Raw genomic sequence first — 6,799 nt, 5'->3', positions numbered from 1 at the left:
AACACAGACGACTGAATGTAACTCACACGGACAGTAAAAATTAACAAGATTTTTGAAAAAGTTATTGCTGGAGAAACACCTGGGCCTTCAAAAATATTTTTGAAATGGTAAAACGTGCTGACCCACATTGATCCATGTTTTACAGGATAGTGTGCGTAATAAAATGCGAATGACAAACATAACAGGCCATTGTGAAGAGAGCAGGTTGAAAGTCCTTATAAAAATAGTATATATATATATATATATATATATATATATATATATATATCATTTTAGTAAAAATGGAAAGGCCTCGGTTAACAACCTAACTAAAACCAGGGACAGACACCAGGGAGCAGGGACAGACACCAGACACAGGAACAGACACCAGGGAGCAGGGACAGACACCAGGGACAGGGACAGACACCAGGGAGCAGGGACAGACACCAGGGAGCAGGGACAGACACCGGGGAGCAGGAACAGACATCAGGGAGCAGGGACAGACACCAGTGAGCAGGGACGGACACCAGGGACGGACACCAGGGAGCAGGGACAGACACCGGGGAGCAGGGACAGACACCGGGGAGCAGGGACAGACACCGGGGAGCAGGGACAGACACCGGGGAGCAGGGACAGACACCAGGGAGCAGGGACAGACACCAGCGAGCAGGGACAGACATCAGGGAGCAGGGAAAGACACCGGGGAGCAGGGACGGACACCCTGGAGCAGGGACAGACACCATGCAGCAGGGACAGACACAGTGGAGCAGGGACGGACACCAGGGAGGAGGGACGGACACCAGGGAGCAGGGACAGACACAGTGGAGCAGGGACAGACACCAGGGATCAGGGACAGACACCAGACACAGGAACAGACACCAGGGAGCAGGGACAGACACCAGGGACAGGGACAGACACCAGGGAGCAGGGACAGACACCAGACACAGGAACAGACACCAGGGAGTAGGGACAGACACCAGGGACGGACACCAGGGAGCAGGGACAGACACCGGGGAGTAGGGACAGACACCAGGGACGGACACCAGGGAGCAGGGAGAGACACCAGGGCGGGAACAGACATCAGGGAGCAGGAACAGATATCAGGGAACAGGGACAGACACCAGGAAGCAGGGACAGACACCGGGGAGCAGGGACAGACACCGGGGAGCAGGGACAGACACCGGGGAGCAGGGACAGACACCGGGGAGCAGGGACAGACACCGGGGAGCAGGGACAGACACCGGGGAGCAGGGACAGACAACAGGGAGCAGGGACAGACACCAGCGAGCAGGGACAGACACCAGCGAGCAGGGACAGACACCAGCGAGCAGGGACAGACACCAGAGAGCAGGGACAGACACCAGCGAGCAGGGACAGACACCAGGGATCAGGGACAGACACCAGACACAGGAACAGACACCAGGGAGCAGGGACAGACACCAGGGACAGGGACAGACACCAGGGAGCAGGGACAGACACCAGACACAGGAACAGACACCAGGGAGCAGGGACAGACACCAGCGAGCAGGGACAGACATCAGGGAGCAGGGAAAGACACCAGGGAGCAGGGACGGACACCCTGGAGCAGGGACAGACACCATGGAGCAGGGACAGACACAGTGGAGCAGGGACGGACACCAGGGAGGAGGGACGGACACCAGGGAGCAGGGACAGACACAGTGGAGCAGGGACAGACACCAGGGATCAGGGACAGACACCAGACACAGGAACAGACACCAGGGAGCAGGGACAGACACCAGACACAGGAACAGACACCAGGGAGCAGGGACAGACACCAGCGAGCAGGGACAGACATCAGGGAGCAGGGAAAGACACCGGGGAGCAGGGACGGACACCCTGGAGCAGGGACAGACACCATGCAGCAGGGACAGACACAGTGGAGCAGGGACGGACACCAGGGAGGAGGGACGGACACCAGGGAGCAGGGACAGACACAGTGGAGCAGGGACAGACACCAGGGATCAGGGACAGACACCAGACACAGGAACAGACACCAGGGAGCAGGGACAGACACCAGGGACAGGGACAGACACCAGGGAGCAGGGACAGACACCAGGGAGTAGGGACAGACACCAGGGACGGACACCAGGGAGCAGGGACAGACACCGGGGAGTAGGGACAGACACCAGGGACGGACACCAGGGAGCAGGGAGAGACACCAGGGCGGGAACAGACATCAGGGAGCAGGAACAGATATCAGGGAACAGGGACAGACACCAGGAAGCAGGGACAGACACCGGGGAGCAGGGACAGACACCGGGGAGCAGGGACAGACACCGGGGAGCAGGGACAGACACCGGGGAGCAGGGACAGACACCGGGGAGCAGGGACAGACAACAGGGAGCAGGGACAGACACCAGCGAGCAGGGACAGACACCAGCGAGCAGGGACAGACACCAGCGAGCAGGGACAGACACCAGCGAGCAGGGACAGACACCAGCGAGCAGGGACAGACACCAGCGAGCAGGGACAGACACCAGGGATCAGGGACAGACACCAGACACAGGGACAGACACCAGGGACAGGGACAGACACCAGGGAGCAGGGACAGACACCAGACACAGGAACAGACACCAGGGAGCAGGGACAGACACCAGCGAGCAGGGACAGACATCAGGGAGCAGGGAAAGACACCGGGGAGCAGGGACGGACACCCTGGAGCAGGGACAGACACCATGGAGCAGGGACAGACACAGTGGAGCAGGGACGGACACCAGGGAGGAGGGACGGACACCAGGGAGCAGGGACAGACACAGTGGAGCAGGGACAGACACCAGGGATCAGGGACAGACACCAGACACAGGAACAGACACCAGGGAGCAGGGACAGACACCAGACACAGGAACAGACACCAGGGAGCAGGGACAGACACCAGCGAGCAGGGACAGACATCAGGGAGCAGGGAAAGACACCGGGGAGCAGGGACGGACACCCTGGAGCAGGGACAGACACCATGCAGCAGGGACAGACACAGTGGAGCAGGGACGGACACCAGGGAGGAGGGACGGACACCAGGGAGCAGGGACAGACACAGTGGAGCAGGGACAGACACCAGGGATCAGGGACAGACACCAGACACAGGAACAGACACCAGGGAGCAGGGACAGACACCAGGGACAGGGACAGACACCAGGGAGCAGGGACAGACACCAGGGAGTAGGGACAGACACCAGGGACGGACACCAGGGAGCAGGGACAGACACCGGGGAGTAGGGACAGACACCAGGGACGGACACCAGGGAGCAGGGAGAGACACCAGGGCGGGAACAGACATCAGGGAGCAGGAACAGATATCAGGGAACAGGGACAGACACCAGGAAGCAGGGACAGACACCGGGGAGCAGGGACAGACACCGGGGAGCAGGGACAGACACCGGGGAGCAGGGACAGACACCGGGGAGCAGGGACAGACACCGGGGAGCAGGGACAGACAACAGGGAGCAGGGACAGACACCAGCGAGCAGGGACAGACACCAGCGAGCAGGGACAGACACCAGCGAGCAGGGACAGACACCAGCGAGCAGGGACAGACACCAGGGATCAGGGACAGACACCAGACACAGGAACAGACACCAGGGAGCAGGGACAGACACCAGGGACAGGGACAGACACCAGGGAGCAGGGACAGACACCAGACACAGGAACAGACACCAGGGAGCAGGGACAGACACCAGCGAGCAGGGACAGACATCAGGGAGCAGGGAAAGACACCGGGGAGCAGGGACGGACACCCTGGAGCAGGGACAGACACCATGGAGCAGGGACAGACACAGTGGAGCAGGGACGGACACCAGGGAGGAGGGACGGACACCAGGGAGCAGGGACAGACACAGTGGAGCAGGGACAGACACCAGGGATCAGGGACAGACACCAGACACAGGAACAGACACCAGGGAGCAGGGACAGACACCAGACACAGGAACAGACACCAGGGAGCAGGGACAGACACCAGCGAGCAGGGACAGACATCAGGGAGCAGGGAAAGACACCGGGGAGCAGGGACGGACACCCTGGAGCAGGGACAGACACCATGCAGCAGGGACAGACACACTGGAGCAGGGACGGACACCAGGGAGGAGGGACGGACACCAGGGAGCAGGGACAGACACAGTGGAGCAGGGACAGACACCAGGGATCAGGGACAGACACCAGACACAGGAACAGACACCAGGGAGCAGGGACAGACACCAGGGACAGGGACAGACACCAGGGAGCAGGGACAGACACCAGGGAGTAGGGACAGACACCAGGGACGGACACCAGGGAGCAGGGACAGACACCGGGGAGTAGGGACAGACACCAGGGACGGACACCAGGGAGCAGGGAGAGACACCAGGGCGGGAACAGACATCAGGGAGCAGGAACAGATATCAGGGAACAGGGACAGACACCAGGAAGCAGGGACAGACACCGGGGAGCAGGGACAGACACCGGGGAGCAGGGACAGACACCGGGGAGCAGGGACAGACACCGGGGAGCAGGGACAGACACCGGGGAGCAGGGACAGACAACAGGGAGCAGGGACAGACACCAGCGAGCAGGGACAGACACCAGCGAGCAGGGACAGACACCAGCGAGCAGGGACAGACACCAGCGAGCAGGGACAGACACCAGCGAGCAGGGACAGACACCAGGGAGCAGGGACAGACACCAGCGAGCAGGGACAGACACCATGGAGCAGGGACAGACACAGTGGAGCAGGGACGGACACTAGGGAGGAGGGACGGACACCAGGGAGCAGGGAGCAGAAAGGCACCAAAAACGAGGGGCAGAGGGCAGAAGGGAACCAAAAACGATAGGACAGAGGGCAAGAGGTCATAAAGGCACAACAACGAGTGGGACAGAGGGCAGAAGGGCACCAAAAACGAGTGGGACAGAGGTCAGAAGGGCACTAAAAACGAGTGGGGCAGAGGGCAGAAGGGCACCAAAAACGATGGGACAGAGGGCAGAAGGGCACAAAAAACGAGTGGGACAGAGGGCATTAGGCCACAAAAAACGAGTGGGACAGAGGGCAGAAGGGCACCAAAAACGAGTGGGGCAGAGGGCAGGAGGGCACCAAAAAAGAGTGGGACAGAGGGCAGGAGAGCACCAAAAATGAGTGGCATTTGGCGCCGCAGACAAGCGAGGTTCGGTTCCTGGCGCACATAGCCATGGTTGCAGCGCACAGAGACCCTCCACTGCCGCACACAGAGGAAAAAAATTAGAGGGAACATTGGTTATGAGGGAGGAGAACAGAAGTGGATTACAGAATAAAGACTACGGAAGTAAAGCGCGAAAACGAAGGAAGCAGTAGAGGCGGGCATGCAGGGTGGAAGGAGTAGAGGGGAAAGATCAACAGGATAGAAAGAAGAGAATGGAAGGAATAAAGACTGGAAGCTGCACATTGGGGACAGAAGAAATAATGAGCAGAAGTAGAGACGGAGAAAGGCAGACGGACAGAGAAAGAGACTGAAGAGGATGCGGCAATGTTGGAAAGAACGAGGAATGAGGTAAGAAAGAGAAAACCGGAGCGGGAACAAGGAAGGTGGAATGAAGAAGAGGAAATCAAATAAGGAAGGCAGTAATAAAGAAGATATGAGAATACAGGTGATGAAGTTGTAGAAAATATGGAGGAAGGGGAAGAAAGGAGAAAGTACACCAAAGCATGTAAGAAAATAAAAGATGCATCGAAGATGAAGAATGGGAGACAGGGAGATTGACAGAGAAATACATGAAGGAGGAGACTGAGAGAAGGAGATAGAAATGGGAGGAAAGTGAACAAGTCAGTGTAAAGTGGTAGGTGGAATGAAGCACCAAAAAAAAGCGAGAAAAACTAGCTCTGGCATTGCGCGGAGTGGGGCGGGGGAGCGGCTTCCTTTCAAGTCTGATGCCGAGGCATGGTGTGGGATGTGGCTGGCGATGTGCACGCGCCTGGCTCCCATGAACTGAATTGAATCCGCAGTTTGGGGAGACTTTTCGGAAGCCTTACTATAATCTCGCCGAACAATGCTTACGCATTGGTTTAGCGAGACCTAACAATTAATGTGTTCGTCTCTAACACAACTGGTGCTCATGTAAAGCGCTCTGATGCCTTCAGGTCTAGTTCGCGCCCCCCCACCCACAAATGTATAAACTTCACACAGGATGACTTCCTTCAGGATGTCCTGCACTGCTGCAAGCTCCTCAGTCCAGGGCGGCACCTCTGAAACTCAATTCTTGCAAGAAGAATTGACATCCACCTCAAATTGTGAAAGCCTTCAAACCTGGCTGTTTATAGTTCCTTGAAGCTGTGAGACAGCATGCTGCTGAAGCACAGGGGATACGGGTTTGCAGTCACAGAGGTGTAGTTTGGTCAGTAAGATTGGGGGTGTGAGCTTCAGATTTCCCAACAATTGCGCTGGCATTTAATGTTATAATACATTATACAACAAGCAGGGTGCATGAGAGGGGCTAAAGTGGCAGTGGAAAGGGAGACAAATGAGGATGGGTAGCGGTACTAAGTGAGAGAAAACACAATATTTTGTAAAATAACCAACATTTATGAGGACTTTTAAAACAGAGAGGAGACAGTGTATTTTTTGTCTGCATGTATGCAAACATTCCTGGTGAAATCCGACCGACACCTCACCATACCCGACTTAAAGCATCTGTACCCAACTATTTACCAGAAAAAGCATTTATTAGGGGGCTGTAGCACCACAAACACCCCTCCAAAGATACGGGGCCCAGATCTCAGGATGGGACCTAAAGAGTTCACCAGGCAATCTATCCAGCCCCAGTGCTTTACCCAGTGCCAGTCTCTCTATTGCGCTGACCACCT

Source organism: Lissotriton vulgaris, unplaced genomic scaffold (genome assembly GCF_964263255.1).
Source record: "Lissotriton vulgaris unplaced genomic scaffold, aLisVul1.2 SCAFFOLD_4020, whole genome shotgun sequence".
Taxonomy (NCBI): domain Eukaryota; kingdom Metazoa; phylum Chordata; class Amphibia; order Caudata; family Salamandridae; genus Lissotriton; species Lissotriton vulgaris.
The sequence above is the reverse complement of the archived record's forward strand: the minus strand, read 5'-3'. Positions refer to the sequence as shown.